This window comes from Salvelinus namaycush, chromosome 23 (genome assembly GCF_016432855.1).
Source record: "Salvelinus namaycush isolate Seneca chromosome 23, SaNama_1.0, whole genome shotgun sequence".
NCBI lineage: Eukaryota > Metazoa > Chordata > Actinopteri > Salmoniformes > Salmonidae > Salvelinus > Salvelinus namaycush.
This window is the reverse complement of record NC_052329.1, coordinates 33,643,929-33,669,938: the sequence shown is the minus strand read 5'-3', so window position 1 is coordinate 33,669,938 and position 26,010 is coordinate 33,643,929.

Sequence of the window (26,010 nt, the reverse complement as noted above, 5' to 3'; positions counted from 1 at the left end):
TGGTTGTGTCAGCATTATGTTGTGGGGATGTTTTTCAGCGGCAGGGACTGGGAGACTAGTCAGGATCGAGGGAAAGATGAAGACAGCAAAGTACAAAGAGATCCTTTATTAAAAAAAGCTGCTCCAGAGCACTCAGGGCCTCAGACTGGGGTGGAGTTTCACCTTCCAACAGGACATTGACCCTAAGCACACAGCCAAGACAACGCAGGAGTGGCTTCGGGACAAGTTTCTGGATGTCCTTGAGTGGCCCAGCCAGAGCCCGGACTTGAACCAGAAAAACCTGTTTTTGCTTTGACTTTTTGAGGTATTGTGTTTAGATTGATGAGGGGAAAAAAACTATTGAATCAATTTAAGAATAAGTCTGTAACGTAACAAAATGTGGAAAAAGTCAAGGGGTCTGAATACTTTCCGAATGCACTGTATGAAGCCCTTTCAGCATGCCCATGCTGTTTTAAGATAATTGCACACCTCAATCCACCAAGGAACGAATACACTATTTTCTTAGTAGATTCATGTTCTTCCACAAACAATTCTGCAAAGATTTGACGCCTGTGTTTTCAGCCTTTAGTATCTCTGAAGCAGATACATCTTACTGTATTTGTTGGTCTGACGATGGAACCTGACGATGTGAACTAATGGAATCCATTAACCTGTCTGGCTCTGGCGTTCCGCTAGCGGAACTCCTCCGACATTCCACTGAAAAGGCAGAGCGCGAAATTCAAAAGATATTTTTTAGAAATATTTAACTTTCACACATTAACAAGTCCAATACAGCAAATGAAAGATACACATCTTGTGAATCCAGTCAACATGTCCGATTTTTAAAATGTTTTACAGCGAAAACACCACATATATTTATGTTAACTCACCACCAAATACAAAAAAGGACAGACATTTTTCACAGCACAGGTAGCATGCACAAAGCCAACCTAACTAACCAAGAACCAACCAAACTAACCAAGAAACAACTTCATCAGATGACAGTCTTATAACATGTTATACAATAAATCTATGTTTTGTTCGAAAAATGTGCATATTTGAGGTATAAATCAGTTTTACATCACAGCTACCGTCACAAATAGGACCGAAGCAGCCAGAGTAATTACAGACACCAACGTCAAATACCTAAATACTCATCATAAAACATTTCTGAAAAATCGATGGTGTACAGCAAATTAAAGACAAACATCTTGTGAATCCAGCCAATATTTCCGATTTTTTAAGTGTTTTACAGCGAAAACACAATATAGCATTATATTAGCTTACTACAATAGCCTACCACACTACCGCATTCATTCATCAAGGCACGTTAGCGATAGCAATAGGCACGTTAGCGATAGCGAATAAACCAGCAAAAGATATATAATTTTTGACTAACCTTGATAAGCTTCATCAGATGACAGTCCTATAACATCAGGTTATACATACACTTATGTTTTGTTCGAAAATGTGCATATTTAGAGCTGAAATCAGTGGTTATACATTGTGCTAACGTAGCATCTTTTTCCCACAACGTCCGGATATTTTTCTGACACTTTTTCTGACACACATATTCTGACCAAATAACTATTCATAAACATAACTAAAAAATACATGTTGTATAGGAAATGATAGATACACTAGTTCTTAATGCAATCGCAGTGTTAGAATTCTAAAAATAACTTCATTACGACATCCAGCTTAGGTATAGCGAGAGAGTGCCCAAACTCTGGGCGCAAACGACTAGTTCACATGTACGACAGATATATGAAATAACATCATAAAATGGGTCCTACTTTTGCTGATCTTCCATTAGAATGTTGTACAAGGGGTCCTTTGTCCAGAACTATCGTTGTTTGGTTTTAGAACAGCCTTTTTCCCTCTCGATTTAGCAAGCACACTTGCCAAGTGGCGCGAATCTCTACATCGTCAACAAACTCAGAGAACGGAACACGGCAAAACTCCCGAAAAAATTTCAATAATCTGATTAAACTATATTGAAAAAACATACTTTACGATGATATTGTCACATGTATCAAATAAAATCAAAGCCGGAGATATTAGTCGTCCATAACGACAGCTTATCAGAAGGCAAATCCAGGTCCCTTCTCGCGCTCTCCAGAAAACAGGAAACTGGTGACACGTCATGCCAAGAGCTATTATTCGAGCCCAGATCAAGTTACACACTCAATTTCTTCTCTCACTGCTTGTCGACATCTAGTGGAAGACGTATGAAGTGCATCTAAACTAATAAATATCAAAGACATTTATAGGCAGCCCCTAGAACAGTGCATCAATTTCAGATCTTCCACTTCCTGTCAGGAAGTTTGCTGCAAAAGGAGTTCTGTTTTACTCACAGATATAATTCAAACGGTTTTAGAAACTAGAGTGTTTTCTATCCAATAGTAATAATAATATGCATATTGTACGAGCAAGAATTGAGTACGAGGCCGTTTAAATTGGGCACGATTTTCCCCCAAAGTGAAAACAGCGCCCTCTGTTCTCAACAGGTTAAGGAAGGAAGTCCTAAATTGAATTAGGCTTCGCTGGTGAAACGCAACCCTAAAAACCCAACAGATCAATTCTAGACATATGTTATAGCTGCTGTTCTGTAAATGGCAGCAGTCATAATGCATAGTTATGCAAACATTTATAAATATATGCATAACTGACCAATAGACATGTAGTGTTTTTCCAGGAAGCACTGACATCTGTAATGGCATGTTTGGCAGGTACAGCATCGTGGGGGATAAAGACCCATTAAAGGATGTGGGTAATAATTAGTGTGGTAAAGGCCGGCCTGACTAAAAGTGGGGAACTCTGCCTAAATGATGATTTGTCGTGGCAAAAGTCTCATTTGCATCAGTATTTAGATGTGCTGCAGTTGGCTGCCTGCGCCTACGAGCCGCCCTCAAGGCGCATAATGACTCTGTCAGGAGAGATGATGAGGGGGGCTGCAGCGGTGCAGTATGGGGCCTGGTCGGCCCACACAAGCCAGGCTCCTTCTGATGGTCACTGATCCTGAAGAGATGGAGACACTGTAATCTCATAGTGAGGACAACCATGGCTACTTCCCTTCATTGATGACACACATGTGCACACACACACAGTTTGCAGTAGTAGGCTCATTTACATGTTAGTTTCTTTTTTCTCTGTGAAATATATTTCAGAGAATGTCACTCTCGTGATTTACATCAACGGCACCCGGCAGCCTCCTCAGTGCTTACTTTGATCTGTCAGGATGTCCTAGTAAAGCGGGAAAGGTTGCTCGTCTGGTAATTTGGGTGACGCTCTGTAAATTACATATGAAGATAAAATCTCTTGCTTGTTGTTGTCAAAGCCGTTTGGACCAGCGTGTGTTACAGCATTCTAATTTCTAACAATATCATATGAGTACCTGGAGCCATAGATACCCCTTTGAATCCTTGTATACCACCTAAATATAACAACACATGTTTTCATAGCAACGACTGTCGCCCCCGGACATATTTTACTCAGCACATGGGTAGATTCATTGTTCAGCCCAGTCCTTTGTTCGTGGCCTGTGCAGCAAGCAGCTAATGCAGTAAACCTGATAACTCACCCATTGATTCCTATCTCATCAGTCTGTGATGGAGGCTGATGTAATTGTGTGGAGTCCCTCTAACTGTATTTACATTTGAAGTGCAGTAAGCAGTGTTTAAGGCAGTGATAGATTACATTTTCGCAGTTTCATGCAGTTTTCAGATGTTGTGTTGTTCCCTTTCTCTCTCAGCTTCCTCTGTAGAGAATATAATAGATGATGTGAGTGAGATTCACATTTCAGATCATCCTAACGGCTCATAATGGCTGAGAGAGCTGTGGCCTGACGTTTTTCACCTACCCTGGCACAGCGCACAGCATTGCTTTAAAGCTAAACAAAGAAACATGCTTATACTAGGCTCATTGAATAGTGCTGGCGTGACAATAGGTATGGGTGGCCTCATAGCTACAATGCTGACACATGCCTTGTATTATTGAAGCGAAGGCGAGTTCTGGAATATTTAGTCTACAGTGTCTGGTGCCGACAAGGCATTTAGAGATATGATTTGGTGAACTGTTTGTTTTTTGTAGACAGATATCTTGTCTGTACTGTAGTATACTTGAAGAATAAGAATACTTTATGATACATTGTCATTTTTAGATCACATTTCTGCTTTTAAATTATGTATAACTGTCTAACTTCAACAGAATCTCAATACTGGGATTTGTCTTGGCTTCAATTGCGTAAACATTTAAAAATGAAACTGGAAAAGAAAAGTATGTTTCTTTTTGCTGAGTCTCGATAGGACTCAGCAAAAATTATCCTTGTATTTCCCCCCCTGTCATTCTCACTGTGAAATTGGAGCCTGGGGGAACTGGTGACTATGAGGAAGAAGTAATCCTGTGGATGTTGATAATCCACTGATTTGAGAAAGCTCAAACAGTATTAGGCCTACATTTACCTATACTATTTTCACCATGAGGGAAAATCTGCCACTTACCTAGGTGATCCAACATATTGGGGAGGAGTAGGCTTGCCCTCAAGCTGCTTCAAACGGAACACACACACACTCATCCCATCCCTACTCCACACACACATCTGCCCACTCCCTCCTCTTCTCTTGTTTCTGCTATCTAGAAAAAGGGGAAGCAGATAAAGATGTTGCAGTGCTGGCTAATTACTAGTGTGGCCTGAAGGCAGAGCCCCGGGCTGCATTCCACTCTCAATCCTCCACAAATGGGCATTGTAGGCTTATTGTCTGAATATTGCTTTCTCTTCAAAATCAAAATTAGGATATGTGTTAGCCTCCATCGAGGTGCATATTGTTGTTAGCCAGGGAAAGGTTCCGCGCTGTGTAGAGTAGTTGGCTCCCTCTCAATTATTCACTCACCGTTCGTAAGCCCTCATGCTTGTGTGCACGCACATAGACACGCGTCAAGTTTTTGATAGGTTGATCACACTCTCTTACCCCAGCAGGACTGATGTGCCCATGGGGTTCTACTTGTTTCTCGACTGAAGTTACAGTATGTAATGCTATGAACTATGTAAGTTCAATGAGAATTTGTTCGATAGTGTTCAGTACAGGGCTCGCATCACAACATGCCATAACTAATTCCAGTATATGTATTCAACCTCTGAATTTATACTATCACTTTGGCTATAAGAAAGGGCATTTTCCACTTTTCAGAGCTGTTTCCTCAAAGCCAAGTCTCTGTGGTAGATATCTAAATTAATAAGTGTTGTGGCTCCTTAAGGGAAAAGATGCAATGCTTGAATATGAGGTGGATATTTACAATAAGCTCCTAGAACTAGGTGACCCAAAAACTTTAATTCTACTTATTCAGGACCACCAACAACCTCTATACGTTGAAGTCATTTCACACAAGATGTGAACAGATGTCTCAACGTCTTCATTTTACTTTGTCATGGTTCCCATTTTTAACATTTGTTCCCATGTTTTTTCTTACTTTTCTTATCTAGCTCTATGCAAATTTCTCATTGCATTTAACAACTGATATTTGTAATGGTTTCTCAACCGCCTCCAGAGGTGGTCATCCGTAGCCAATCACAATCAGTCACTTGACCAGAAATCTCCGATCTCACTGTCTGACCTTCACAGGAAGCGATTTGACAGGATGTCATTTTACTGGTGTAGACGGGGTCAGATGGTTTCCCTTTCTATTCCGTCCTGTATTGTGGTGATACAGACCTGTGAGCTTCTGAACAAAAGGCGGCAGGTAGCCTAGTGGTTAGAGCGTTGGGCCAATAACCCAAAGGTTGCTAGATCGAATCCCAGAGCTGACAAGATAAAAATCTGTTGTTCTGCCCCTGAACAAGGCAGTTAACCCAGTCTTCCTAGACTGCCATTGTAAATAAGAATTTGGTCTTAACTGACATGCCTAGTTAAATAAAAATAAAATAAAAATATATAATAATAATGAAATACTGTAGGTGTCAGTTTAATAGAGACATTGCTTATTCGTTGTGGCTTCATGGGCTTCAATTTCACATACAATACCTTCTGAAAGTATTCAGATCCCTTGATGTTTTCCACATTTTGTTACATTACAGCCTTATTCTAAAATGGATTAAATGAAAAAAATCCTCACAAATCTACACAGAATACCCCATAATGACAAAGCGAAAACAGGTTTTTAGAAATTTTGGCAAATGTATTTAAAATAAAAAACAGACATACCTTATTTACATAAGTATTCAGACCCTTTGCTTTGAGACTCAAAATTGAGCTCAGGTACATCCTGTTTCCATTGATCATCCTTGAGATGTTTCTTCAACTTGATTGGAGTCCACCTGTGGTAAATTCAATTGATTGGACATGATTTGGAAAGGCACACACCTGTCTATATAAAGGTCCTACAGTTGACCAAGCCATGAGGTCAAAGGAATTGTCTGTAGGATTGTGTTAAGACACAGATCTGGGGAAGGGTACAAAAAATGTCTGCAGCATTGTCGGTCCACAAGAACACAGTGGCCTCCATCATTCTTAAATGAAAGAAGTTTGGAACCACCAAGACTCTTCCTAGAGCTGGCCACCTGGCCAATCTGCGCAATCAGGGGAGAAGGGCCTTCCTTGGTCAGGGAGGTGACAAAGAACCCGAAAGTCACTCTGACAGAACTCTAGAGTTCCTCTGTGGAATGGGAGAACCTTCCAGATGGAGAACCATCTCTGCAGCACTCCATCAATCAGGCCTTTATGGTAGAGTGGACAGACGGAAGCCACTCCTCAGTAAAAGGCACATGACAGCCCGCTTGGAGTTTGCCAAAAGGCGCCTAAAGACTCTCAGACCATGAGAAACAAGATTCTCTGGTCTGATGAAACCAAGTTTAAACTCTTTGGCCTGAATGCCAAGCGTCACGTCTGGAGGAACAGAGCAAAGTACAGAGAGATCCTTGATGAAAACCCTGCTCCAGAGCGCTCAGGACTTCAGACTGGGGTGGAGTTTCACCTTCCAACAGCACAACGACCCTAAGCACACAGCCAAGACAACACAGAAGTGGCTTCGGGACAAGTCTCTGAATGTCCTTGAGTGGCCCAGCCAGAGCTTGGCCTTGAACCCGATCGAACATCTCTGGAGAGACCTGAAAATAGCTGTGCAGCAACGCTCTCCATCCATCCTGTCAGAGGTTGAGAGGATTTACAGAGAAGAATGGGAGAAACTCCACAAATACAGGTGTGCCAAGCTTGTAGTGTCATACCCAAGAAGACTCGATAATGTAATCGCTCCCAAACGTATTTCAACAAAGTGCTGAGTAAAGGGTCTGAATACCTATGTAAATGTGATATTTACGTTTTTCCTAAAAACCTGTTTTTGCTTTGTGGTTATGGGTTATTGTGTGTATATAGATGAGGAAAAAACTGTTTAATACATTTTAGAATAAGGCTGTAACCTAAAAATATTTGGGAAAAGTCATGGGTTCTGAAGGCACTATACATATTAGCCTGGTATTTCATTTTACAGGGATCATATTTTAACTACACATTAGAATAAGTATCCATGTAATAACTCCTGAAATTGGCCATGCCAAATGTGATACCAGAGTAGACATTTCCCCCAAAAAGCTGTCAAACAAAGATTGTCAGCTTCTACGACACCTTTCAGCGCTATACTGCAGGCTTACTAATTTATTTTGGCAGGGAACTCCGTTGTCTGGTTCTTTTCACTTATCAACCTAGATTGTGTGAAATCTTTGTCTGTGTGTTTTGTTTTAAAAGTGTTGGTAACACCTTTCAAAATATAGGAATGCTTGGAAAAAACGTTCACACACGTGTATGGAGAGGATGTACAGCAGTTGCGGTCGGCGGAATTTTTTTTTATGAGCGTGGCCTTATTTCTATTACAGTATATTGGATGACTGCCATTCAAATCAAATCAAAGTTTATTTGTCACGTGCGCCTAATACAACAGGTGTAGACCTTACAGTGAAATGCTTACTTACAGGCTCTAACCAACAGTGCAAAAAAGGTATTAGGTGAACAATAGGTAAGTAAAGAAATAAAACAACAGTAGCGAGGCTATAACAGTAGCAAGGCTACATACAGGCACCGGTTTGTCGGGCTGATTGAGGTAGTATGTACATTTAGATATGGTTAAAGTGACTATGCATATATGATAAACAGAGAGTAGCAGTAGCGTAAAAGAGGGGTTGGCGGGTGGTGGGTGGCGGGACACAATGCAGATAGCCCGGTTAGCCAATGTGCGGGGGCACTGGTTGGTCGGGCCAATTGAGGTAGTATGTACATGAATGTATAGTTAAAGTGACTATGCATATATGATAAACAGAGATTAGCAGCAGCGTAAAAGAGGGGTTGGGGGGTGGGGGCACACAATGCAAATAGTCCGGGTAGCCATTTGATTACCTGTTCAGGAGTCTTATGGCTTGAGGGTAACTGTTGAGTAGCCTTTTTGTCCTAGACTTGGCACTCCGGTACCGCTTGCCATGCAGTAGTAGAGAGAACAGTCTATGACTGGGGTGGCTGGGGTCTTTGACAATTTGTAGGGCCTTCCTCTGACACCGCCCGGTGTAGAGGTCCTGGATGGCAGGCAGCTTAGCCCCAGTGATGTACTGGGCCGTACGCACTACCCTCTGTAGTGCCTTGCGGTCGGAGGCCGAGCAATTGCCGTACCAGGCAGTGATGCAACCAGTCAGGATGCTCTCGATGTCGCAGCTGTAGAACCTTTTGAGGATCTGAGGACCCATGCCAAATATTCCATTCATATTCCATTCACCCAGTTTAGGCTACTACATGATACTCTGATTTTACTTATACCCATCACACGGTTGCTACAACCTAGTCTAAGAATGAAAGTTTACAATGTAGGTGCACAGGTCGAGAATTTTGTAATCAAGGTGACAGATAGCGACACATTCATTACCGCCTTGCGCCTGCATCTTGCTGTTCTAGGGTGTATTCATTAGTTCATCAGATGCAAATTAGAGTTTCTGTTGGACAAATTCATGTATGTTTATCCCGGTTTTATTCCATTTGCTTCCGTTTTAGAAATATTTTTCAACAGAATCGGTCTTAACAATTAGCCAAGCAAGGGAAGTTGGCATCCTAAGCCCCTCATCCCTCATTTGTGATTGAGTGTGCGAGTGTATAATTCTATTCACTCTGGGGCCTGAAACGCCCCATAATTCATTTCGCAATGATTGTCCGCCAAAACATAAAACCAATATCAATATGGAGAAGTCAACATACAAGTTACATTAGAAATTGTGCTACTAATGCTCATGACGGCACAAACACGTCTCGTAAAAGTAATTATGTTTTTGCCTCGTTAACTTTTGGAAAGGTTAGCTAGCTCATACAACTTTCCCTGACATCATACTTATACATTTTAATTTTCGATTTACCTGATATCGTCGGATGGCTAGTATTCAATGTCTGCGGATGCGTTGTCTTCTAGCCAAGATACGAAATGCAGTCATAATTGACTGTAGCTCATATAAAGCACACAGCTAACGGGGGTTCCATGATGACTGAAAACACTGACGAATTTCCTGTCAAGGGCAGTCCATTTAAAATGTATTCATTTCTCCCTCGCCCATTGACCTGCAAGTGTCAACTCATCATACATCATGATATGTCATCAGAAGTGTCCACTTAATTTGAGGGCTGAAGGGAGAGGGTGTGTCTTTAACATGCTTGGAATGAAGCCCATGTGTCTGAAGGCACAAACTCTGCCTTCCAGGCGGGCCCAGAGAGCAACTCAAGTTTACTATAGGCTTACCACTGGCCAAGCGGATGGCTCAGATGACCGTGTCTGCAGTAACATATTAGGCAAAGAAGAAAGCTACAGCAAAGTTGATAGTGTGCGAGTTCAAAACTTTTCAAAGCAAGACTAAAGAGAGACTGTCAACGAATACAGCAAAGAGATGTTGTTTTTATGAGTGAGTGTCACAGGTTCCTGTGCCTGGTCCATTCCTGGTCCTTGAGACCGTCCTTCTAGTCGGCGTCCTGTGGCTGGAGCCGCGCGTCAGGGAAGGGGTACTGTCACGTCTACTCCCGCTCCTCCTCTCTGGCGCTCATTGTCTCCAGTTGTCTAATCATTACGCGCACCTGCGCCTCATGGACACTCACCTGGACTCCATCACTTTCTTGATTACCTCCCCTATATCTGTCACTCCCCTTGGTTCTTTCCTCAGGTGTTTCTGACTCTGTTTCGGTTTCATGTCTGTGCGTTTTTCGTATTTCTTGTTTTGTATTATGTTCTATATATTATTAAATTATTCACTCCTTGTATTTTCTTCCTGACTCCCAGCATACACGTTACAGTGAGTTCATGTTTGAATTCTTACTCAGCACTGTCAACACTTTTATAATCCATAAAGTGCAAGCACTGCAGCAGTAATGAATGAGTAGGAAAGTGTATCTATAGACTTGCGTTGTTGTTATTATAAATGGCTTGGGTCTTTTTTGATATCAAGGAATATTTTACTTTCTCTGTTCATAGGAGTAAGAACATGATTTTGTACATGAGGGAGAAATAATGCGTTGCCATCAGCTGGTAGACGGTGTCAGTGGATGAAAAGGGAAAGAGGAGGGATGTTGAGAGGCGGACCCTCAGTCTGCTGCTCTCTCCCTCCACTGAGACTGACCATCAGATGCAGGCACCATCAGCCCAGTAACATAAAAAGCAAATTATTTAAATGTATGTTCACTCAGCTGAGCTTCACAAGTAATACAACAACGGATCTATTACCGGTATTGGGCCTATAGCTACCTGCACAAACCTTAATGCTACAGTAAATCAAATCAAATGAAACTTTATTTGTCACATGCGCCGAATACAACAAGTGTAGACCGTGAAATGCTTACTTACAAGCCCTTAACCAACAGTGCAGTTCAAGAAGAGTTAAGAAAATATTTACCAAGTAAACTAAAGTACAAAATAATAAAAAGTAACACAATAACATAAGACTTGGTCTTTTACCAAATAGGGCTATCTTCTGTATACCATCCCTACCTTGTCACAACACAACTGATTGGCTCAAACGCATTAAGGGAAAAAAATCCACAAATTAACTTTTAACGAGGCACACCTGTTAATTGAAATGCATTCCAGGTGACTACCTCATGAAGCTGGTTGAGAGTATGCCAAGAGTGTGAAAAGCAGTCATCAAGGCAAAGGGTGGCTACTTTTAAGAATATAAAATATATTTTAATTTGTTTAACACTTTTTTGGTTACTACATGATTCCATATGTGTTATGTCCAGTCTTGGAAAAAGTACCCAATTGTCATCCTATAGTAAAAGTAAAGATACCTTAATAAAAAATGACTAAAGTAAAAGTGAAAGTCACCCAGTAAAATACTACTTGAGTAAAAGTCTAAAAGTATTTTGGTTTTAAATATACTTAAGTATCAAAAGTAAAAGTACAACCAAATACAATCAACTTTCCTTATATTAAGCAAACCAGAAGGCACAATGTTCTTGTTTTATTAATTGACGGATAGCCAGGATCACACTCCAACACTCAGGCATAATTTACAAACTAAGCATTTGTATTTAGTGAGTCCGCCAGATAATTTCATTTCACAATTTTCTGTCCTGCTAAGCATTCAAAATGTAACGAGTACTCTTGGGTGTCAGGGAAAATGTGTGGAGTAAAAATATGCTAAAAGATGTTAGCAGTGTTTGTCTTTCAAAAGTGTCCGGCTTCGACTGCTAATGTATTAGGTGTTGTAATACAACTTTCGAAAGACATAAAACTCAAACAGCATTGTGAAAGGTTAACTCTGTTAGGGTACTATATTTAGTGCATATTTCAGGATTGCCAAATGAATAGTAACCTGAGAAAGCTCAATCTATAATTAATGCAGTTAGATTACTCTGCACTGTCATGGTTATATTAATCCCTGAAACATGTGGCCTTTTGGCCCTCCAGCCTAGCGTTCATGATTTATTTGGAGTCCTTTAGTGCCAACTTAATCGTGTTGGCTGTCTCATTTCCATCAATACACTCGGTGTTAGTGAGTGATCCTGATGAATCACTACCATGCATCTCTTCATTACACAGATAGGGCCTATCCAATATCGTAGAGAATCGCCATGGCTCTCATTCTCTTATTCACAAAGAAAAATGTTTGTTCAATCAACTCAAGCTGAATTATGTATCTTAATTTGCATTTATAAGTGAAGCATCGGTATTTTGAGGTACTTCCATGGCATCTTAAATGTAATTATAGCGTATTATTCTCCCTTAAAATGATTGCCCTTGTAAAGAAACAAGCTTATGTGATTAAAGTGGTTTGGTAAGGATAGGTGTCACCTTTGGCTTTGTAAAGAAATCGTGTTATTCCAGCTCCAGGTGTTTGTGTCTCTTGGTTTAAGCCTAAATTGTTTCACCATTGATTATTGTTGCGGAAAGCAAACCGTGCATCTGCTCATATGAAAATTTTTCTGTTCATACATTATCATCCCACCAGCCTTCTAACATAATTAGTTTCATAAAAAGAGGTGGTGAGGCGATCTCTCATTAGAGCTTTTCTAAGCAGAACGATTTAGGTTGACCAACGATGGCTCTTTGTAATTGGAAACCCTAGAAGAGTATTATTCCTTACTCAACTATCTATTCCTAAAGCAACACATTCATTACTATGCTTGTTTTCATGGGTCCATCATTTTGCATTCCACACCTTTTGTTAGCTTAAAGTGAAGTAATTGGCATGAATTAAATCACTATTTTAGTTTACATGCACTGCGTCATTACTGTTGGGATAGTATTTGCCAATGTGGTGAATAAAGACATCAAGCACTGTTTGCATCAATTATAAGTAGAGGTTCCCAATCAATACACTCGATAGATGTCAGTTGTATTTATCTCTCCACAATGGGATTTTCAACAGAAGCACTGGTGTATAAAGTGCAATCATTGTAATTATATTTTTACACCACTGATTTCAAACTACAGATCTGCTACTCTCGAACAAGGTTTCAGAAACCCTTGTCATTAGTAATCCTTTCAAAGAACATGCTGAACTGAATGAAGAGTCACACTGTTCTCGTAAAAGGCCAGGGTGCATTTTGGCATACGGTACATTTGCAGTATAATGATTTAATACAATGAAACCTTTTTCTATTTAATAGTGTCATAAACCAAAACCAAGACACAGATGTCCTTCAGTTTCAATAAACACAAAGATCTTATACAGTATAGGCTATCCATGGTCCATTGAAAAAGGCCTGAGAAACTAAGATGGCCTTGGGCTATAGTGAGCAAAACATTTGAAGATAAAGAAAATCGAACTGTCTGGTAAGAGAAAATACATTAGTTGTATAGTTTGTAGTCCTTTTATAGCATCACCTCAAGCAAATGTAACTTCGTATCGTGAGTCAGTCTTTGGCTCTTCAGATGGGGATATGGTCGAAATTGCCTTGAATAAATATTTCTGTGTAGATATGTACCAGAAACCTACTTTACCATAAAAAGACATGATGGAAGAATATATTCAGTCATTATGCCTCCTCTGTGCATATTCTGTTCAAATGCATTCACATAATGGTTCCAACAAAAACATATTCATGTTTTGTATTTGTTTTTTTTATGACACACCCAGCGTTCTCACATAATACAGTAGCCCACTATTCCAATCACATTTCTGCCCACTCAAGGTCACTTTGTTGTTGTAAATTCAAATCAAATTTAAAAAAAACAGTTGCTACTGTAAGACAGGATTTTATTTCCAATCAAGAAGAAATTCAATTAAACACGTTTCTTTGTACCCATTCTGTAGTGCATTTCAGTCCATAGTTTCTGTCTCTCAGACTTATCTATTGAGGTCAAGATTCCTTCAACCCACACGTCTAGTTCTGACAAAGACAGAGTGCCCTTCTCCACTCACACACAGATTCACAGACACACACATTACAAATACACACACAGTGGATGGCCCCTGCCATGACACTGAATGTTTGTTCTCAGGAGTTGACCTCCTAAAAAACATGTCCTGTCTCATAGCTGTCTGATTTTTAATCCCAGAGGACATATCGTCATTTTGTCAGTTTAGTGGGCAAGGGGTGATAGCCACTCAAGCCCAAATGGCTGTTGTGTCCCTCATGGAAAGTAATGGTTGCCAGCGTGATCTGGATTAAAGCAGGAACTACATGAGGTGCTTGCTTACATACAGTGGCAAGAAAAAGTATGTGAACCCTTTGGAATTATCTGGATTTTTGCATAAATTGGTCATACAATTTGATCTTCATCTAAGTCACAACAGACAAACACAGTCTGATTAAACTAACAAAACACATTATTGTACTTTTCTGGTCTATATTGAATACATCATTTAAACATTCACAGTGTAGGTTGGAAAAAGTATGTGAACCCCAAGGCTAATGACTTCTCCAAAAGCTAATTGGAGTCAAGAGTCAGTTAACCTGGCGTACAATCATTGAGATGAGATTGGAGATGTTGGTTAGGGCTGCCTTGCTCTATAAAAAAACTCACAAAATTTGAGTTTGCTATTCACAAGAAGCATTGCCTGATGTGAACCATGCCTCGAACAAAAAAGATCTCAGAAGACACAAGATTAAGAATTGTTGACTTGCATAAAGCTGGAAAGGGTTACAAAAGTATCTCTAAAAGCCTTGATGTTCATTAGTCCACGGTAAGACAAATTGTCTATAAATGGAGAAAGTTCAGCACTGTTGCTACTCTCCCTAGGAGTGGCCGTCCTGCAAAGATGCCTGCAAGAGCACAGCGCAGAATGCTCAATGAGGTTAAGAAGAACCCTAGAGTGTCAGCTAAAGACTTACAGAAATCTCTAGAACATGCTAACATCTCTATTGACGAGTCTACGATACGTAAAACACAAGAATGGTGTTCATGGGAGGACACCACGGAAGAAGCCAATGCTGTCCAAAACAAAACATTGCTGCACGTCTGAAGTTCGCAAAAGAGCATCTGGATGTTCCACAGCGCTACTGTCAAAATACTCTGTGGACAGATGAAACTAAAGTTAAGATGTTTGGAAGGAACACACAACACTATGTGTGGAGAAAAAAAGGCACAGCACACCAACATCAAAACCTCGGTGAAGGGAGCATCATGGTTTGGAGCTGCTTTGCTGCATCAGGGCCTAGACAGCTTGCTATCAACAGAAAAATGAATTCCCAAGTTTATCAAGACATTTTGCAGGAGAATATAAGGCTATCTGTCCGCCAATTGAAGCTCAACAGAAGTTGGGTGATGCAACAGGACAACGACCCCAAAAACAGAACTAAATCAACAACAGAATGGCTTCACCAGAAGAAAATACGCCTTCTGGAGTGGCCCAGTCAGAGTCTTGACCTCAACCCAATTGAGATACTGTGGCATGACATCCCAAGAATATTGCTGAACTGAAACAGTTTTGTAAAGAGGAATGGTTCAAAATTCCTGACCATTGTGCAGGTCTGATCCACAACTATAGAAAACATTTGGTTGAGGTTATTGCTGCCAAAGGAGGGTCAACCAGCTATTAAATCTGCACGGTGTGTTCAATAAAGCCTTGAAAACGTATAATTGTTTGTGTTTTATTAGTTTAAGCAGACTGTTTGTCTATTGTTGTGACTTAGATGAAGATCAGATCACATTTTATGACCAATTTATGCAGAAGTCCAGGTAATTCCAAAGGGTTCACATACTTTTTCTTGCCACTGTATGTGCACTCGGGGTCTGCTAAAATAATATGGTCCTTTCTAATACACATGAATTGGAACCAAAGTTATCAGCTTTCTTCTAAGATTGAAATTAGTTGAATTCTGTGCAAATATACCTGCAACGAGGTCACGCCTAGGGCTGTGGCGGTCATGACAATTGTCAGCCGGTGATTGTCTAACAAACACATTTAGCATCTCCTGGCTTCCACGCATAACATACAAGCCACTGATTCAGACCTTTGGAACATTTTAAAAAGTATCATAAATTCATGTAATATACACCATCATAATAGATCCATTATTGATCATAGGCAGGTCTAAAGAAACATGATATGAAGAAAATGTAGTCTTCTTTCAGAAGAACAGAATAGCATACTCTGAGTTGTAATTATGTTAGGCCCTGATCTGGCTATACCATATGGCTGTGGGCTACACTAGTTCATTTAGCAGCCAAGGTGTGCTTACAAATCCGTGCCATTATTTTATATTATTTTATAGTATGAATACAATTGAACATAGCTGAATACAATAGAAAATATATTTTCTACAAGCTATGAGGGAGTGTGCACATGTGGCTATTCTGTGTTGAGCAGTTAACAAAGAAACAGGTACTCCTATTTTCTGAAATTTAGAGTTATGTAACTTTAGTTGTGATACAAATGTTGGGCTATATGTTTAGATGTTTTATTAATTCTAAGGCTGCATGATGCAACTCTAATGATGATTTGAAAAAAGTTGCGTAAAAGGCATGAGCTCTGCTTTGTTTTTTTTGCGCAGCCTGTACACACTTCATCAGTCTCTCATTCTCATTTTGTCAAGCACTTAATAATGCCTCAAATTTCTCGGCTGCATCCCCTTTGTGTGGCCATAATTCTCCATCAAAAAATTCATGCCCTTTGCGGACAGTGGCCGTTGTGCGCTTGGGCTGAATATAATAATAATAATAATTCCCTTCTCTCGGTTGCATGCCGAGGCATCTCTCACTCACATGGCTTTCTGTCACATGATCGGGCCTTTCTCATAGGCTACAAGTGAAGACAGACACAGGGGACGCTACTGCGTGGGTCCTTATCCAGTTCCGAGGCGCATATTGAAAATATTGGAAGAACTGTACATATTTCCTTTTCGTCAGCCAACAAGATGAGTAGGCCTAACGAACGACAAAAGCACCAGCCTATGTCAATCTACTATCCCTCATAGTACAAAAGTCAACATATTCTATTCTGTGTGAAAAATAAATATTCCAAACAGTCTGGGACAGTTGTGGAATGAAATAGATCCCAAATTAATACAACCACTAGCATAAAAAAACTGTTTAAAGCAATGAGCCTTACGCAACAGATGAGAACATTTAGCTTAAAATGTTGATAAACTATTAGGCTATTTCTTCACATTATAAGCTCAGCAATGCGCACATGCCAGTAGCGTGAATGTTCTTTTAGCACGAAAACACCATTCTCAAAAGTGACCACAAATGCGATTATGCATGTAATGCTTTTATTATAAAGGTGCATTTTTATAGTGAAAATTCTCTTCCCCAAACTTGACTCACACGCTGCGTATGCCGGTTAGGCTCTACACCCGTTATAAAACTGATTAATGTGCTTCATTTTAAGATGTTGGCCACTTTGTTTTGTCACGCAATTGCATAGCCTATAGAAATGTTGCGCAACAAGAGCTCATAGGCTCTCATGAAGTGTTTGATTAGATCTTTCGATTATATTTGCATTGATGTCAGAGTGTTAGAGGGATAGAGGGACAATAGAGTGCTGACTACCAGGCAGTTAGCAATTTTGATAGGCTACTAATGACCATCAGAGCTTGGAGAAGCCTAATTACTGTGACTAAACGGTCACATGGAATTTGACTGCCATCATGACTCGTGACCGTAGGTGTGGCGGTAACACGGTCACCGTAACAGCCCTAGTCACGCCTGATGTCAACATGACTTTTTCTACGTGATCAGTACATCAAAGAACAGAAGGTGATTAAGTTAGAGAAACAAGTGCTTAAAGCAATCACATTGTTGAGATTTTAAAGAGATATAGCCCTACTGTATTAATAACTGTAGTGGATGAGAATACACTGTGTTTAGAAGAATGCATGTATGAAAGGATGACAATTGCCTCGTTAAGTTTGCTACACAGAGCAATTAGCAGCAGTGGTGAGAATACTGTAGGCCCTCTCAGGCAAGGAGTCTTTCTCTTTGAAAACCTGTATGAAGCTTAGAGATCTCAGAGATTGTCTTATTGGCTCTGCTCAGAAAACACAGGATCAGTCTGGAAGACATATGACACGACATGTTTGAGATGACAATGTTTCTGAAGTCTATGTTGAGGGGGTATAATGACTGTCATATTTTATGGAAAACATTTTTGGATAAAAAAAATGTCTTAATTTTTATTATTTGTTAGATCAAATGGGGCCTCAGTAGCCTGAAGCTAAGTTGTAGCTTAGACACAGTATTTTGAAATGAACTTTGAAAGGGACTTGTGCTGTACTGAGACAAAGACCAACCGACTACAGATATGCAAAACAGAACAGCAAAATGAACAGTCGTTTGTAGCTTGGCATTTGTACTTCAGAGGTGTCTATAGTAACAATATTAAGTCAACAAATCACCCATTTGACTTTCCTAGTATCCATGATAAGTTATTGAAACCAGCCCATGACATCACTCCTCAATACATGATTTATTATACTGTGTATTATATTGTATTTGTTACAATACTATGTTTAAAATGGAATCTAGGCTGTGAGGACACAGACCAAGCTGATCAGGAATAGAACTACAGTCAAAACCCCTCCACACTTGCCATACCAAATAGTGGCATACTGAAGTGCACTTTCTTCTTTATAGTGCACCGGTCTCTATGGCAGCAGCTGTGTAGTTTGGAGCCGATCTATGGCAACTTTTTTAGACCGAGGTCCAACTCGCCTAATTACGAGCAGAAGGAGGATCTGCTGTTCTCGGCTCTCAAACAGCTCTACTCTAGTCCTGGGTATCTAGACATATTGTTAGGTGTGGAGTTTTGGATAGACCATCTGGATAAGTAATGTTGGACAGTCAGTGCTGAGAGAAGGGCTGACTGGTTAGAACTGGATCTTACTGTATAGTGACATAGAAAGGTTTCCTATATTTCTCTGAAGAAATATGTCTTGTTTGATTTGCCTCCAGCAAGATGGACTAGTGTTAAAAAAAAGTTTTCTACATCCGTTGATCTTCCACACCTCATGTGCAACTACACATAATGGTGTTGTGATCAATATCTCTGCACCTTGACTGCACTACAGCTCTGTACTAAAAGTAGACCACTGACCATTAAGGCTTATTTCTATTAATGTTTATAATAACAGGTTGGGAACGCAATCAAATGCTAATGGGCAGTATTCAATCGCAACTAAATAATTGTCAGCCTTTGTTAATTTTGAGTTGTTTAATTATTGGTACGGACCTGATAATGGCTGTTTAATGAAAAGCCACTCGGTGGGGCTACGACAGGAAACACTTCAGAGCTTCAGTGATTGATCATTCCGGCCAATTTACATTTACATTTACATTTTAGTCATTTAGCAGACGCTCTTATCCAGAGCGACTTACAGTAGAGTGCATACATTTTTATTACATATTTTTTTTTTTTTACATTTCATTACATTTTTACATACTGAGACAAGGATATCCCTACCGGCCAAACCCTCCCTAACCCGGACGACGCTATGCCAATTGTGCGTCGCCCCACGGACCTCCCGGTTGCGGCCGGCTGCGACAGAGCCTGGGCGCGAACCCAGCCCAGCCTGGGCGCAAACCCAGAGACTCTGGTGGCGCAGCTAGCACTGCGATGCAGTGCCCTAGACCACTGCGCCACCCGGGAGGAATGGAATGGAATGATGGAATGAATGTGGGAGTTGGTATTTGGGATTGCCGATGGTAAATGTGTGGGGTGAAGCTCCTGAATCAGCGTGGAGAGAGAAGGATAGTCTGAAATGGCACCCTATTCCTTACATAGTGCACTACTTTTTACCAGGGGCCATAGGGGTTTGGCCAAAATTAGTGCACTATATAGGGAATAGGGTGGCATTTCAGACACAGCAGTAGAGAGTGAGGCCCGGTACAGGAGAGTGCCTTATCCATCACTGCCATACGCAGTAGCTTCATCTCTACACTGCCTGGAACTGACTCTGTGCTTCTAATCAATAGTCCTCCTCCTAATGATGGATACTCCATCACAGTGCTCCCGGACGCTTCATAGATTCACATATTACCTGTCGGTCCACGACCTGCCACTCACCTGTCCGTTTTACTGACTGCTGACTCACAGCTCTCTATCTCTCCTTGGAATTGAAGGAGATCTTCCAGTGGAGTTTGTGCTAGTGTGGTGGGGGGCTCTTCTATATGTTTGGAGATTTAAAATGACAGGTGTACTGAAAAGTATTTTTGCATAGGCAGGATCTGATTTCACTGTTTCTTCTATTCCAGTAGTTCTTCTCCCTTAGTTGTTTTCTTTTGTAACGACAGTTCCCTCATGTTGATATCCAGATGGTGGTCTTATCTTGTTAAATTTCCCTCCACTTTATCACCCTCTAAATCCACAGCACACGGAGCACAATCCTAACACGAGATCAACGCCTGATTTATGCAAAGTTCTAATTACACATGCAGTTCTCAAGTTAGGACTTGCCCATTGTTTGGATTCATTAAACATGATGAATCCCACACATTGCTTGTTGGCTTGCTAGATCACTTTTTGGTTTCGTTTTTTCGAGACCACGACGTTGTGTGTTTGTGACATGGCCTGTTTCCTTACATATCCTATTTGTGCTCTGAGCTCATAGTGTTGGATTCAAATATTTGAACATTGAGATATTAAAGACATGATAGATCAGACATAGTATATAAAGGAGTGAGATCTGTAGAAAGACAGAGTGGCTGTGGAATGTGCTGGGTGAACGGGAGGAGATCAAAGGATTGCTATAGGGGCGGCAGATGCACATCTGTAGATTAGGCGAAGGAGGGGTTGAGGTCAGGAGGGGAGGTCAGATCCCCTGAAGGGAGTAATAAGGATTGGAGAGAAGGAGGAGTGTCTTAAATGGGATATATATACCTGTGATGGTGAGAAATGTTTGGCTGTCTGAATTACAGCTGTAAAAGACCCTTGGGTAGAATTGAACATATTTAAGCTTCTCTAATGTCTGAGTTATTTACTCTCAAAAATAAGAACCTAACAATAGAACAATAGCACACACAGTGTTAGCTAATTACTGTATGTCTGAAACACACTTCCATCACATCATCATGACCTTGTAACTATCTTTGAACAGGAAATGAGTTTGCATACATCCTCATCCTTGGTGGTGAATGGAGAGGCAGGATGTGCAGAGGTTACCGTCTCTTCCTCAGTGGTAAGACTTCTTCAATTGTATTGATATCTGGGATCGATAAGACTGCTTCAACACTTGCTTTCCCTGTCCTTCCAAGTACAGGAGAAGGACCTGTCCTGAAATTCAAATGTGTCCTTGTGTCCTAATTTATGTCTGGAACACAGTTCTTGATCACATGACCAAGACCACCCATATGGCAATGGACTTCCTAGTATGAATGCTGTATACACACCAAGCTGGCTAATACTTCCTAGTATGAATGTTGTAAACCCACCAAGCTGGCTAAGACTTCCTAATATGGATTCTGTATACCCATCAAACTGGCTAAGACTTCCTAATATGGATTCTGTATACCCATCAAACTGGCTAAGACTTCCTAATATGGATTCTGTATACACACCAAGCTGGCTAACACAAGGTAATTCTGAGTTTTAATAGTGTGCATTGTCTCTGGAAAGGAATGCCACACACTGGTGATCAAAGTTCCTCTTCTCACTAATAGACCACCTTGTAGAAGGGGTCTGCTCTGCTTTGTTGGGCAAGGATAATGGTGTTTGACATAGTGTCTTCCTGTGGCTTCTTTGGTCAGGTGATGCACTTCACAGGAGTTTAGGATGCTGGAAATAATGTCCCGATTTGAGCTGCAATGACAAAGCCATTAAGCCTGCCTGACACAGAACACCTACACTGGGGCTTCGTCTCTGGGAATGGTGGGCTGAAATTAGCATAGTGAATTAATTTAACCTCACTAGGGTATGTGGGATGCTACCTCGTCAACAGCCAGTGAAACTGCAGGGCGCCAAATTCAAAACAGAAATCGCATAATTAAAATTCCTCAAACATACAAGTATTTCACACCATTTTAAAGATACACTTGTTGTAAATCCAGCCACAGTGTCCGATTTCAAAAAGGCTTTACAACGAAAGCACACCAAACGATTATGTTAGGTCAGAGCCAAGTCACAGAAAAAACACAGCCATTTTTCCAGCCAAAGAGGAGTCACAAAACGCAGAAATAGAGATAAAATGAATCACTAACCTTTGATGATATTCATCAGATGACACTCATAGGACTTCATGTTACACAATACATGTATGTTTTGTTCGGTAAAGGTCATATTTATATCCAAAAATCTCAGTTTACATTGGCGCGTTATGTTCAGTAGTTCCAAAACATCCAGTGATTTTGCAGAGAGCCACATCAACTTACAGAAATACTCATAATAAACATTGCTAAAAGATACAACTGTTATGCATGGATTTTTAGATCCACCTTTCCTTAATGCAACCGTTATGTCAGATTTCAAAAAAACTTTACGGAAAAAGCACACCATGCAATAATCTGAGTACAGCGCTCAGACACAAAACCAAGCTATACAGATATCCGCCATGTTGTGTAGTCAACAGAAGTCAGAAATAGCATTATAAATATTCACTTACCTTTGATGATCTTCATCAGAATGCACTCCCAGGAATCCCAGTTCCACAATAAATGTTTGATTTGTTCGATAAAGTCCATAATTTATGTCCAAAAACATCCTTTTTGTTTGCGCGTTTAGCCCAGTAATCAAAATTCATGAGGCGCGATCACTAGGTGCAGACGAAAATCAAAAAGTTCCGTTACAGTCCGTAGAAACATGTCAAACGATGTTTAGAATCAATCTTTAGGATGTTTTTAACATAAATCTTCAATAATGTTCCAACCGGAGAATTCCTTTGTCTTCAGAAATGCAATGGAACGCAAGCTAACTCTCACGTGAACGCGCATGATCAGCTCATGGCACTCTGGGAGAGACCTTTCTCATTCGCCCCCACTTCACAGTAGAAGCCTCAAACAAGGTTCTAAAGACTGTTGACATCTAGTGGAAGCCTTAGGAAGTGCAATATGACCCCTTAGACACTGTATATTCGATAGGCAATGAGTTGAAAAACTACAAACATCAGAATTCCCACTTCCTGGTTGGATTTTTTCTCAGGTTTTTGCCTGCCATATGAGTTCTGTTATACTCACAGACATCATTCAAACAGTTTTAGAAACTTCAGAGTGTTTTCTATACAAATCTACTAATTATATGCATATTCTAGCTTTTATGGCTGAGTAGCAGGCAGGTTAATTTGGGCACGCATTTCATCCAAAATTCCTAGTGAAGTTAAAGCACAGCTTTAGCCCGTCTTCTCACTCCAAAGCTCCAACTTTCTTTCTTTAATATATCGCCTGATTACAAAATTAGCATGGACCACAAACCCTTATAGGGTGATAATTCATCATTGCATCGTTTTCATTTAGGTATACTGTATTTTAGGTAGGGCTGGGCGGTAAAACCTATTTTACGATATACCGGTATTGATGCACGGACCGGTTTGGGTTTTTACTATACCTTCGATAATGGTGTTTGGTTTGTTAAATATGATGCTCCGTGTGTAACGTCCGTTTTTATAGTTTACTTCGCTACTTCAGTCATCTCTATCCGCTCTCTCTCTCTCCATGCAGCTTTCCACACAGACTTGCTCACGCACCCTGTCACTCAAGGAGCGGATTTGTTGTTCCTCGACCACGAGACGCTTGCGTTCAGTCTGCATCGTCAATGCAGCAATGTTGATGACAACGATGCTGTTTTTCTTCTAAATATACATCTACTAGTGTTCTATAATTACACTATTAGTTTGTGTTTCTTACTTCTGCAAACAGCTAGTTTGTGTTATCTTAGCAAGTTGAGCATAAATCCCAATAGCCGCTAATTGCTAGCTAGCTAATAAATGTACTAAGTCAGAGCAAACGTAATAAGCTAATGACCCTGATAATACCAGTATTGGTGTAGACCTAAATCAGCATGTTGTTTGTGCAACAGTATCTTCTGAATCAAAGAGGAATACACTGAAGCAAGAATATGTTTGCTACATGGGAGTGTGTTTTCACATCTGATTAATAAGAGGTAACCATGCTGCTCTACATCTTACTTTGTATTCAGTACACAAATCTTGGCCTGCTATGTATTCCCACCTCTCTGTGAAGGCAGTTCTGATTTAATGAGACTCGTTCTTTGGTTTGGAGAACAGTATAACCCTCACTTTTTTAATACATTTTTGTTATTTATCCAAACTAGATTTACCCTGATGTTGTATCTGGTTTGCTCCTACAGACAGTGAGTCACACGGCCATGGCTTGCTATATAAAGCAGGCAGACATCAAGGCATTGTTACTGTTCGATTGAATGTTAGAATGGGCAAAACAATTGACCTAAGCGACTTTGAGAGTTGGTTCCAGGCGTATCGGTTCCAGTATTTTAGAAACAGCCAGCCTCCTGGGCTTTTCACACACGGCAGTGTCTACTGTTTACAGAGAATGGTGGAGAAACAAAAAACATCCAGTCAGTGGCAGTCCTGTGGGTGAAAACAGCTCGTTAATGAGAGCGATCAAAGGAGAATGGCAAGAATCGTGCAAGCTCACAGGCTGGCCGGAGACACTCGGCCCTCAAAGGAATGAGTTTGACATGTGCTTTACAACTACTCACCACGGGTATGTAAGGTGGTTCAAAAATACTTTAAAGTAGTACTTAAGTAGTTCTTCTGGGTATCTGTACTTTACTATTCATATTTTTGACAACTTTTACTTCACTACATTCCTTAAGAAATTAAAGTACTTTTTAATCAATACATTTTCCCTGACACCCAAAAGTACTCGTTACATTTTGAGTACTTAGCAGGACAGAAAATTGTCCAATTCACACACTTATTAAGAGAACATCCCTGGTCATCCCTACTGCCTCTGATCTGGCGGACTCACTAAACACAAATGCTTCGTTTGTAAATTATGTCTGATTGTTAGAGTGTGGCCCTAGCTATCTGTAAATAATAAATAAAAAAATGGTTTGCTTAATATAAGCAATTTTTAAATATTCATACCTTTACTTTGTTACATAAGAATATTTGAGCAATTACATTTACTTTTGGTACTTAGCTATATCTAAAATCAAATACTTTTACTCAAGTATTATTTTCCTAGGTGACTTTCACGAGTCAATTTCTATTAAGGTATCTTTACTTTTAATAAAGTATGACAATTGGGTAATTTTTCCACCACTGCTAGGAGTTACCATAGACTTCCATTCATTATACTAATGCTAGTTAGCAATTTCCTTCAAACTGCACGCAGAGACATAAAAATGGTATCGACGAGTTCATTGTCAAAGTACTGAAGTATCCCTTTAAGCCTCTCAAGGTTGACAAATGCTAAGCCTTTTCTTTGGTCAATATAACCTCTGGTCGAGGTGTTTACTATTTATGTGTTGCTTTACTTCTCTCATTGTCTTGGAAACAATATAATGTTTGTTCAGCGTGAGTTCTTTGTAGACATACATGCAAAATAGCTTTTACATTGACCTCTTACGAATGGATAAGGTTGTTTATCTAACATAGATTGAACCAAACAATTCATATGTCTTGAAACAATAGTTTTTGAGCCTCAGGAGTTTATCCAAGTGCATCCATATGTAAACAAAAGAAAGAGCATGCAGAAATCATTAGAGCCACCAGAGATGAGTCTGTGGTCAAAACAGTCAAGGTTTTGAATAACATAACCCATGATGGTATTTTACCTTGCAGTGGAATTGGCTGTGTGTCTTTGGATATCTTTCACAGTGGGGATCAATGGTTTGGGAATAGAGGAGAGGGAGAAATGCAGGGGTGTGATAACTAGATGGATTTCCCTGGGCAATCAGTAATAGACCACAATGCAATTATACGGCACATGAGTAAACACATTTGTTGCATGTAACGTTTAGTAATTTTGACGAGCCTTAGAATAATTGTCCCCCAACCGGCCTCGTAAGAGCTTTCTCCATATTTCATATTTTTCTCAATCTGACTGTAAATAGTGCCTGCCCACTCAATACACAATAGCCTCTCCGGCTCAGCTGCGGTGATCTGGCATTTACAGAGAGAAAGGAAGCCTGTGTCCATGGATTCCCAGCTTTGTCACCGATTC